The sequence below is a fragment of the Equus asinus genome, chromosome 4, assembly GCF_041296235.1.
Source record: "Equus asinus isolate D_3611 breed Donkey chromosome 4, EquAss-T2T_v2, whole genome shotgun sequence".
Lineage (NCBI taxonomy): Eukaryota > Metazoa > Chordata > Mammalia > Perissodactyla > Equidae > Equus > Equus asinus.
Genome location: NC_091793.1, coordinates 138,303,803 through 138,316,093, shown reverse-complemented (window position 1 = coordinate 138,316,093; position 12,291 = coordinate 138,303,803). Strand labels below are relative to the sequence as shown.

Sequence of the window (12,291 nt, the reverse complement as noted above, 5' to 3'; positions counted from 1 at the left end):
CAGAATTGGTGAAGCACCCTAAAATGAGACTATCTCCTTGGTGTTGTGACATGTTGATTTAAATTCACACAAAGATTTAAATGTCTTTGGTAAATTCCTTTTCTGGCAGAGGTTTTGAAAAGAATGGGATAAGGAATAGAGGAAACCCTAAAAGGAATGTGTCAGAGAGAGAAGACTGGACATTTTCAACCACGTGCCCAGGCTTTGAAATCAGACAGAATGGGATTTGATTCCAAACCACGTTACTGTCAGTGTAATGCTTTGTCACCTGTCAGACTCAACATCCTCGTTCATCAAATGGGGCTAGTCATGGCACCTTCCTCCCAGGGCTCTTGTAAGGGTTCAGAGAGATATGGCACCTAAAGTGACTGGCTGACGGAGTAGATTCTCATTAAGAGTCCATTTCCCTTCCTGCACATTGACTGTGCTGCCTGGAACCGACTCCTGTTTGTTCTCACCAGACTCTCCCTCCTGGCTAGTGCCGGCTTTCCTACAGACCACGAACAGAAAGATCTAGAGGTTTTTAAGATTGAGTTTCTGTGTGAAAGAAATAGCAAATAGAAACTGTATGTCGATGATGCAATTTAGCTGAGAAAACCTAGGTGCTAACACCCTGCTACGCTGCTGGGAAATAGCTAGACTTTCTCTCCCCCCGGATGAAACTCCGGGCTGGAAGTCTTTATCGGTCCATCCCACCCCAGGCGGATTGGATCTCCCTGGACTGTGGAGTTAACCAAAGGCCAGGCTGGGTGGCAGAGGGAGCTGGCAGTTCTGTCTGCTCCATAGTCTGGAGTGCTCCCGGGCCTTTGAGTCGATCTCAAGAACCTGGGCTCACCTGAGGTGCTGGTGTTTCAGCGGGCCCTCCAGATCCTTGGGCCATCCCTGGGCCGAGAGGGGGAAGGAGACAGGAGCTACCCAGGCTCACGAACAGCTAAGGTGTCTGGATCTACCACTCTCACCACTGGATGTGTTCCTGCTCAGACCCTGGGAAAGACGGAATGGTGCCCCACAGGTTTTGTGAATTGAGCCTTTTCTAGTAGCTCAAATTTAAAAAGAGAGGATGAGTTACGCAGCCTAAGAATTCCAAGATCGGGGGTAGAGATTGGGGACAAGTTAGCAGATGCATCTCGTCAACAAGGTCTCTTTATTGAATAGTGAATATTATCACCATTTTGCATGGTGCTCACTGTCTGCCTGGCAGTCTTCTAAGAGCTTACTTCACTTAACCCTGCAAGGTAGTTGGTAGTCTTTTCCTCATTTTACAGTTGAGGAAACAGAGGAGCAGAGAGGTTGAGTAACTTGCCAAAGGTTGCACAGCCACTAAATAGTAAAGGCAGGATCCAAAGACAGACCCGCTGGTGCTAGAGTCTATGTGCTTAACCATCGTGCTAAACTGCAATGACAGCAAGTGTTTTTCGAGCCCTGTGTTCCAGGCACCACACTAAACACCTGTTTTACAGGGAGTGTCTCATTTAAGCCTCACAGTGGCCCCAGATGGTAGCGCATTAATCCCCATTTCACAGATGAGTTAAGTGAAGTCTGAAGACATTGAATGATTTTTCCAGGGTCCCGGAAGTCTACTTTGTCCAGATCTACACAGAGGAAAGCCACTGAGCTGAAAGGATCCCTTTGCCATCCCAGACCACACAGCAAAACTCTTGGGTTGTTGCTAATGGGTAGACATGGGACAGTTTTTGCAACATCTCCTTCAAGGGCTCTTCATTTTGTTGTTTATGGATATCAGGGCATATTTACACACAAAGGGTCTATTTGAGGACACAGAGTTTTCATGTGAGGCTTTTTTTTACTGTTCAGTAAAAATTCTGTCTGTTCATGCTGCATCAACCATGGTTTTATTTGTGTTACTTCTAGCCAGATGGGAAAGACATTAGCTAATGTGGTCTGTGCTTATGTCACAGAGGGAGGGAACTCTATTATGCCTCAGAGCAACCACAGCCCTTTCTGCTGCCTCTGATCATCCGAAACCCATCCCAGTGGGTGAGTCCTGTCTATAGTAAATGGATCCAGTTTCCTTACTGCTTAAAAAGACAAAGCAACTCTTAGACTTCCATACTTTCAACGAGGATTTTTCCCTTGTTTCTTTTTGCAGCTGGCATGTGGCTGCGGTCACTCCTCGGGCGTACCTAGCTCCTGCGGTGGCTTCCTCAAGACTGGTGAGTTGATGGTATTTCTGGTTTGGGGTTTGAGGTAGGGACTTTTAGGGGAGGAAACAATGAAGCAGTGTGTGATTTCTTCTTAATTCACGTGCACAATTTACACTGACTCTGAGAAGAGCGAAGTTACATGTAAACAGGTCAGGCAGGCCTGACTGACGTGGGAGTCGGAGGTAAGTCCCACCAGGAAACCTGGTTTGCAGAAGACACAGCTGCACCTGAGTGATGACAAAGGGCAACTTCCTTCTGAAAAGTGAAGAGGGAGGGTGTTTGGGATGGGGTGGATTTTCTTGGGGCTTTCCCACAGGATCTGGGGAATATGCTAGCTCATCTCCCGCAGATCCCTGTTGCTTCCCTCTCGTGACTCCAGATGGAGCTGGGCCTGGGCCTCATTGCTCAGACGTCCAGCCCAGGCCTGGCAAGCAGCAGGTCAGACACGGCTAACACCTCGGCCTGTGGCAGCCCTTGTTCACGTGTTCAACGGCCCTTGGACAGAGCTGGAGTATTAGCGGCAGAAATGCCACGGGAAATCGGTCTGCCCCAAAGCACAAGAGAAAAAGCAGGAAGGAGAAACGGCGTCCGCATTTGCGAGCTCTTCTGCTTCCGCTTTCTCTCCCCAGGGCTTCTCCCTTCTCTCCCTTTTGTTGACCATCTTCTCTGTGCTTCCTGTCCTGGGGTAAGGCCGCCTTGTCTTCCTTGTCTCTGTGCAAGTCGAGTAGGAGATGGCGTATCTGAGGCTAGGTGCTCTGGGGACCGCAGAAGTAGATCTGACAGAGCCTGCCCTCAAGGGTACATGACTCACTGGCAAGACGTGGTGAACACAAGGGTACACGTGGACAACCAGGGCCCCACCAGTCCAGCTGACGTCTGTGAGACCCTGAAAGGCACCCCTTCCTCTCGGCTGGCTTTTGGCCTGGAGAAAGCAGCATGGGCTGGATTTCAGCCCCTACTTAACCCCGAGGCCAGACATTCTTCAGTAGAACACAAAATGCATGTGGGACACGAGGGACAACCCTGGGGACGATGATAAAAATGTTCAGTCCCATGTAACCCACTGCAAATAGGCACGGTGCAGAAACTGGCTGACAGCCCGTCAGGGGAGGGAGGGATCGATGCAGGTTACTTCCATAGGGAGGCTTTGGACTGGTGGGGCAAGCCGGGGAAGATCATCGTTCTGGGTGGGGGAGGGCATTCCAAAAGGAGAAACGGGACACGCAGAGACTGGGCAGTGGGGAGGCACAGCAGTCCCCACACGTCTTCAAGCCCTTCTTTCTCCCTTTTGCTCTTAAGCGCCTTTTAAAATTTAAAATATTTCCTCAGATTGCTCAGCTCCCTTAATCCATCTTGTTTCCGCAGCTCCCCTGAATAAAGGACAGGCAGACACTCTGTTTGCATGAGGAAGACTGTTCTCATTCTGTCAGTGCTAACCCTCCTCCATGGTAAATAAGTCACTCCGGTCTCCATAGTTACTAACCTCTATCCTGTCATAAGCTCCAGACACACAGTAGAATAAAGATCCTTCAGACTGCACAAACATCGCATTTTGTGAGCCTCTGAAGTGACTTGGCCTCGGCCCTCAGCAGGGTCAGCTCAGTTCCCAGGGCCTAATTTTTCATGATTATTCTCTTACTCTTTCATCTCTGCGTGTTCCTGGTATTAAGGGAAATGCTGAAGTGTGAGAGACATCGACCCCGATGTACTCATGATCAGTGGATAAACAGAAATAAGACTGACACCGATACGTCGATGACTCACTTATCTGCCTGAATAATACTTTTTCAAATGGAATTTTATTTTCAGACCTCAGCTCTATTAGCGAACTGACAGATGAAAACGTAGCAGGCTGTCAGAACATCTACATGTTTATTCCTTTCCTAATCCAATACAAATAAAGTAACGGTTACGGAAACAAAGAAGATTGTCCAATGTCTTTTTCCGTACAGGAATGTTTTCTACAATGTGCCTGAAGGACTATGCTCAGATCTCCCCTGGAACAGCATCCGAGACAGAGTTCATGACTTTGAGGGGCCACCCCTTCCATTGTTGGAAAGCTCTTAATGGTTTTTTTAAAATCTTCCTTATATTGCATTTAAGGCCTTCTGGTTCACTGACATCCATCAGTCCAAGGTTTGCCTTCCACAAGAGCACGGAATGTGGAAGGCTTCAGGTTTCAGTTACTTAAGGTGATGGAAAGAGCACTAAACACAAGTAAGGAGACCTGCGTTCTAGCCCCAGTGTCTCCTTTCACCTGCCCTGCTGTGTTGAGCAAAGTGAAGTTAACCTCTTGGAGCCTCAGTTTCCTCGTTTATGAAATGAGAGCAACATATGCCGTTCTACCTCACAAGGCTAGTATAAGAATCAATTAAATAATAAAAATGAAAGAGCTGTGAAAATTGTGAGGTGCTATATATCACGTAAGGTGTTGCTACTACTGACATGCAAGCCCTCCAAATATTGGAAGACACCTGGCATTCCCTTGGTGTTTGCCGGCATGACCATTTCTGGATTTCTTTTCCATGCCAATTGTCCTCATCCAGAAGCTTCCCATTTGTCACTGTCTCTTTTAAGCTTGGTGCTCAGAATAACACCCCAGAGACGCTAAAAACCGGCAAAGGAGAAGGATGCGATGTTGCTCTGCTTCCCAGGCTGAACACAGTACAACACTCGGATTACGGTGCCTCAGATTGCATTGGTGCTTCTAACAGCCTCTTCAGACCTCGCTACACATTCAGTTAAGTTCACCGAACACCTTTGTTTCTTTCACATGAACTGCTGTCAAACCAGCGCTACCCTTTCCTGAGTTTATTTAATGTCACAGTTAACATCAATGAATAGTCTTATATTAATGTCCGTTGAATTTACCTCTGTTGAATTCCATCCTTCTGGTATCAGCGCATTGTCAAGGACTAGAATGCTATTCCATCATCCTTCAGCTACTTCAGCTGACCTTTGTGTCTTGAATGAGGGTTTCTGCTGCAGTGTGCGACAGGAAGACTTCTGAGAAGTCCCCAAATGTTCAGTAAACAAAAACACTTGGAGAAAGATCTATGTACCACAGAAGGAAATCTCCCTAACCAAGGTCTCGTAACTAGCATTCCTGTGGTGAGAAGAGATTGTTTAAATACGATTTTATTGTTAAGATGATTGATCTGGTAAGTATTTTTAGCATTAAGAGACATTTCCATTTCTAGAGAGTTTAAGGATTGCAGTTCCAAAGTTTGAAAACATTTTTCTATGTTCTGAGCATTGAACATGGATTTTTTTTTAATTAAAATACTTTTTCACACTTTCCATCGTGTGAAACGGGAGCGATGAGATTTTTTCCAGAGGAGAAGCCGATAACTGAGTCTGAAAGTGTGGATGGAGGATGCTGAAGGGACATCAAAGATGCTCCTTCATCTGTGCCCTCTCCAAAGGGAATTAGAGGAGGCCAGGCAGAGGGACAAGGTGCCCTCACCTCCAACAGGCAAGGATTAGGCGGGAGTCCTTTGGTTGCAAGTGACACAAACCCATTGCCACGTGGCTTAAGCGAAAAAGATAATTTATTAGTATACGTAGACTGAAATATCAGAAGTTCTTTTCAGCAATTCCACTCCTGGGTATACCTCAGACATGGATGAAGATGAAGATGTCAACGGCGGCACTGTTTATGGAGCAGGGAGCATGAGTGAACCTAGAAGGCCTAGCCATAGTCAGGTCGATGAGTTACAGACAGTAAGGCGGTTAGACCTTAAAAACATAGTATTGGGTTTAAAAAAAAAAAAGGAAGAAACAGTGAAATCTATAATACAATGCCATTAATTTACAGTAAAAACACATATACACAAATCATGTCCATACATGTTCTTTGATATGTGTGGACCTTTGAAAACTGTATAAATACATTTAAGCAGGTGCCTGTAATAGGAGGGGAATGGGAGAAGGGATAGAGGATGAAGGAGAACAATAATTTTTAACATGGGAGGCATCTTTACAGACCGATAGTGACGTATGCCAAGAATTTAGGGATATGATTAACTCAACTCCAGGTACCAAGGGTCCGGAATTTTAAAAGATTTGTTTTCATCAAACAGTGTAATCAGGAATCAGATGGTCTCTGTCTGTCAACTCTCTGCTCTCTAGATTGGCTTCATTCTCAGCAAGCTCTCTTCACATGGAGGGAAAGAAGCTCCTGGCAGCCACACGTTCGTGTGGTGGTTACAGTTCATGATCTCCGGAGGAGAAAGACTTCCAACATTCCCACCCCTCTCTGGACAGCGACTCTGCTTGGCTCCATTTGGGTCACGTGCCCACCTCTGGACCCATCACTGTCACCTGGAAACAGGTAATCCTAACTGGTCAGGCTACTCATGCACCCACTCTTGTGATGGGGGAGGCAAAGCCCTTCGCTTCACAGCCCCACTGGTGGAGACCACCGCCCACCACAGCAAAGCGTCTCCAGCACAATTCTGGGACCCAAAGAAGTCCCAAGCAGTCCAAATTCAGAGATAGCTTTACTCTGACAAAAACATGCGTGTTAGTTGGGCTGGACTCTGTAGGGTGCAATCAGGAAATAGCCTTATTTCATTTTTTTCCCATTCTTGTGCTTCAAACCGGCTGTGTCAGATTTCCTTTTCCTGACTCTAGACAGTATCCTGAGCAAAGTGCGTAACTTTTCCAGTTGCTTTTTACTTTTAGAACAGTCTTATTTCAAGGTATTATATGGGTTCAGTCTTCTCGAATATACAGACTTGATACTTTCCTCTTCTTTCAATCTTCCTCCCCTACGTTCTAGGATAGGTCTTAATAGGTCCCAGGAACCTACAGTAGGGAAGTGGGGCACACTTCTTCTTCCAGCCACACCCCAATCTTGTTTGTTGTTCCTCTCCAGTTGAAGGGTGGAGGAAAAAGGAGAAGGAAAAAGCAATTTACACTATTTCATTATTTAGCTGGTGCTATTTTATTTGGCCATTGGTGTCCTCTGTGAGACAGATGTTCAAATGCTGGCTGACTCTCTCCTATGGGAACTTACGTGTGTTCTTTAGGAAAACCCTCAGCCCCCACTGGGGATCTCCAGCACCTTCCTCTCCCCTGAAGTGGATGATGTATTCTCCTGTTGACCACTCATGATTCTCCCTTAGCTCTTGCTCAGATAGTAATCCCACACGGACAGGATTTGTGGGAGAGTCTTTTCAAGATGGTTATGTCTCCCATGCTGTCCACTTTATTTCTCATGAAACACAATCCTTACCCTGCTTACTACGGAATTGTAGCTTACTTCGTCTACAACCTCCTCTCTTCTCTTTGCTATGAGGGGTGGCTTCAGCCAGCCTCATGTCTAGGCAAGGAGCAGACTCCATACCCAGTGCTCACAAACTCCAGAGAACAGAGGTCAAATTCCCCAAGACCACACAAAAACATGTATATGTGTGTTCCTAGCAGCATCACTGATAAAAGTGGAAACAAGTCAAATGTCCATCAACAGATGAATGGATAAACAGAATGTGCTATAGACATACAATGGACAATTATTCAGCCATAAATAGAAGTGAAGTTCTGATACATGCTACAACATGGATGAACCTTGCGTACATTATGGTAACTAAAAGAAGCCAGACACAAAAGGCCACGTGTTGTATGAATCCATTTAAATGAAATGTTCATAACAGGCAAATCCACAGAGATGGAAAGCAGGTTAGTGATTGCCAGGGGCTGGGAGAAGGAGAGATGGGGTGTCACTGCTAATAAGTACAGGTTTCTTTGGGGGGTGGTAAAAAAAATGTTCTAAAATTTGATAGTTGTGATGGTTACACAACTCTGAGAATACTCTGTTTTTAAACCATTGAAGTGTATACTTTAAAAGGATGAATTTGATAGTATGTGAATTATATTTCAATAAAGCTGTTATTAAAAACAATTCTCCCAAGAACTCTCTTGTTGGAGTTGGGTGAGGGACCCCAGGTCATAGGAACAGTTTGGGGCTCCTCTTAGCAAGCCCTGGTGTTGGTCCAGCCCCTCTCCACAGAACATGGAGGTACACTATGCTCTGCTTTGGGGTCTCAACCTGAGACCACAGGAAAGTCCCATCTAGTCATTTTACACTGGGTCCTTTCCCAGGCTCTAAGAGGAATCAAGATGCATATAGTGTCCTTGCCAACCTTCACATGGGCTATTTGCTTTTCAAAATTTTCAGCAGACGTAGAAATCCCTGCCCCCACAGCTACAGAAACCGTCACTGTCTGTTGAAAGACCAGGGACACTCCACTGTTTTGTGATCTCAGAGAGAGAGGAATGATATTCACTGTATCCCATCATTGAAGGTGCTGATGCAACCCTGGGAGCTCAGCCTCACACAGCAAGTGGTTCCCTCACAGCATCGTGCAGCTGTTTCCACTGTTGATGATTCCAATCGTTGTGAGTATAGTTTGAGGAGGAATATGCTTTATTCAATCACAGTTTCATTGAGGGTCTACAATGGCTGGGCACTCAGGTGACAAGGGTGAACAACATAGGCAGGCTCCTTGCCCTCCCTGAGCTCACCTCACCTACCTCATCAGTTAGGAAGTATTACGACGATGCTGCCATGCTTCTGTCAGCGATTACCAGTGATCAAGACAAGATCATGATCTAGCAGATACTGGTGAGTTGTATTATACAACCAGAAAAAGCATCTGAGCTATTAAAAATGTAGTAACACATAAGCACACATACACACGCCGCACCGTGTAAGCACTAGAATTGAAATCCTTCAAGATTATGTGTTGCAAAACAGATATGCTTGTGGTCACACCCTTTTTTTTGACTACATATTAGTGCCATAACATTGTACATAACACAATGAGAGGAAGAGAAAGGTTCCCCTTCCCAAAAGGTTACGCAGGATTCTTATGCAAAGATTAATAAATCCTTTGTTTTCTCAAAAGGCATGTCACAGTTTTGCTTTTATAGAAGTAGTCATACTTTGAGAGGTTTTTTTCCCAAAATTCTAATGGTTACGTTGATAGTTGGGAAGTTATGCATGTGTGGAGGAGAGGGTATCTGGGAAATCTCTACTTTCCTCTCAGTTTTGCTGTGAACCTAAACCTGCTCTTAAAAAATGTATTGAAAAAATTCTAATGGTTACCGTGTTTCTATTAACCATCACACGGTTAAACTGTGTAATTGATGTCTAGTTTGCTTCTCCCCTAAAACAAGATACTTTCCAACCTTCTCCCATCCTATAATTCCTCCAAATTTGCAGTGAATTGGACCAAACACTGTCCCAGTCCGGACCCACCACCTCACTCTATCTGGAATGAATATTACACCTTTTCAAGAACAAACCGTCTTCCTACATCCCCAGGTCCCTTGTTCTCACAGCCAGCGACACCTCTCACTTCGGGACTGCTGGCCTCAAGTACTTGATGTATGTGTCTGTGTGTTCATATTCCTCAGCTGTCAGAGGTTGAGTAGGGGAGGTAAATATGAATATGCCTGTTTAACCAAATGTCATCCAGACTTAGAACCAGAAGGAAGCCTGCGGAGCATCAAACCCAAGTCTCTCACTTTTCAGATGAAGAAACTCAGGCTTGGGGAGATTAAGTGACTTGCCTAGAGGCAGATGGTCAGTAATCAACAGTGCAGTAATCAACAGTGCAGTGGTCATCAGTGCAGCAGCCAATAGTACAGTAATCAACAGTGCAGCAGCCAACAGTGCAGCAGCCAACAGTGCAGTAGTCAACAGTGCTGTAATCAACAGTGCCATAATCAATAGTGCAATAATCAAGAGTGCAGCAGTCAACAGTGCTGTAATCAACAGTGCTGTAATCAATAGCGCAATAATCAACAGTGCAGCAGTCAACAGTGCAGCAGTCAACACTGCAGTAGTCAACAGTGCCATAGTCAATGGTGCAGTAGTCAACAGTGCAGTGATCGAAGGTGCCACAGCTGCAAGCAGCGCTGGATCTTCAGACTCTGCGTCCAATGCACTTTTTTCCCCACTGCACTTTTTACTTCATCCTCCTAAAATTTCTGTGTCATTATTTCTTCATCTGTTGTTGTTGCTAGTGCCATGAAGTCGACTCTGACTCCTAGTGATCCTGTGTACAGCCTTGTGACTCCGTGTAGAGCAGAGTGGAAGGAACCCTGCCTGGTCTTTTTGTGCCATCCTCTCCCCTTCCGGCGCTCTATCAGACAATGCTTCCTGCTATCCACAGAGTTTTCATGGCCAATTTTTTCAGAAGTGGGTGGCCAGCATATCTAGTCTGGAAACTCCGCTGAAACCTGTTCCCATGGGCGACACTGCTGGCACCTGAAACATCAGTGGCATAAGCACCACATCACAGTAACATGCAGCCAGCGCAGTCTGACAACCGACAGGCAGATGGTGTGGTTCCCTGACCAGGACACGGACCCAGGCCACAGCGGTGAGAGCGCTGAATCTTAACCACTAGACCCTCAGGGCTGGCTTTCTTCATCTGCAGCATACAAGTGATAACAGTTCTGCCTACCTCACAGGGCTGTTGTGAGAATTAATGAGATAACATATGTGAACGTGCTTTAAAACCCTCACAAATGTCAGATGCTGTTTAAAATGAAAATTATTTCAATCAAGAAAATAAATGCATACCATAAAAATGGATAATAAAATAACTCACAAATGAGAAATACTCTGCAGATGACTCCTAGCACTTATAATTACGTTTTCAATTAAATCTAAGTACCAAAAAGAACTGAAGGGAAAATAGGAGTGTCTTCTGTGAGTGGAGCTAAAAGAAATCAGCAGGTGCCTAATGGAAATTAGGCAGCTACATGGGGCCTAATGGAAATTATGTGACTAAAAGCAGGGAATTGTAGCATGCCCTTTATCTCCCTCCCACTGTCACCTCCGTTTCACGACCCCCTCGTCAGTAATGGAGCTTTGAGGTTATTATCTTAATGGAGAGGACTGGATTTCCTTATTCAAGAAGGAAGTGGCCACATTCAACAGAAGTGAATCCAAGGAAAGAAAAATTCTCTGGGATGACATATAAACTATAGCCAAGTTTTGGAAAACTCTGGGGAAGCCAAAATGGGGATGGGGGAGAGAACAGAGGGGACACCATGCTTCCAGGAATGTTGAGCCTGCGTGCAAACACTAAGAATGAAAGATACGTAGGAAGAACCGACATCAAGCACCTGAGCACCATTCTGCGGCTTCATTAACTGAGGAGTGGTGGGACAACATGCATGACTGTAATGGGGCAAGACTGGTTATTCAGGGAGAGAAATAGTAGAGCAATGTCCTTAATTTGGGCGTCAAGAAGAGAAAGTCCCCAAGGCAAACTTGGTGTAGAGCCCCGCTCCCAAGCACACCTGTGTCTACGCACAGTCCTGTATCACAGCTCCCTCCAGAGACACACACTCCAAAAATCCCTCCGAGCCTGCCACGTGTGTTGAGTCACCTCATGAGCAACACAGCAAATGTCTGACTCGCCCTTCCTTCTTCCCAGCTTCTTTCCACCACCAAGGAAGATCAGGTGGTGGCAGAACAGCTTAAAGGAGATGACAAAACCAGAGACTAAACACTTGCCTTGAAGGCCAGGCAGACGCTTGGGAAACAGGCACTGAGGAAAGGCCGACCACGTGCGCAGGGCACGGCGTCTGGAGAGGAAGATAATAGGTGGGCGGCGGGACAAGTGGAAGCAGCATAGCAATGGGAATCTCAGGGCGAGTAATGTTCAGAAATGCAGGCAGCGGGAAGGTCTGGCAGCTGGTAGGTGGAACCCTGCTTGGAGAATGGAGCTCAAGGGCAGAGAGGCAAGATCAAGGCAGAATCTCTGCTCCAGAAGAACTGAGGGGTTGACAAGAAAGTAAAGCAGAGACTAAGGATGCAGGAAAATAGGACGAAGACTCAGTCACTACGACAAAGATACAAGGCAGAAGTTTAGTCCAAGGAACAGGGCAAAATTCTCATTTCTGGAAATAAAGTACAAGATCTGTGCTAAGAGTGGTCCTGACGTTCAACAGCCGAACTCTGGCCTGCCTCGCTTTCCGTTCTCTTGAGTTGGAAGAGGTCCTCAAATCTGGATCAGGGCTGAGTGGAAACAAAATTTCAACCTTGCTAATGGGACCAGCTGCTCCTGTATACCTGTGCATATCTCTATTGGGGCACTTATTT

General features: G+C 45.8%; 1 long non-coding RNA gene across 1 annotated transcript; it reads left to right on the top strand.

Moving 5' to 3' along the window:
* Positions 1 to 1,958: 1,958 nt before the first annotated feature.
* LOC106828175 (uncharacterized) lies at positions 1,959 to 10,193 on the top strand. The gene is made up of 3 exons (XR_006526665.2): positions 1,959 to 1,998; positions 2,111 to 2,174; positions 6,297 to 10,193. It is a non-coding gene; the product is annotated as an uncharacterized lncRNA (long non-coding RNA).
* Positions 10,194 to 12,291: the final 2,098 nt, after the last annotated feature.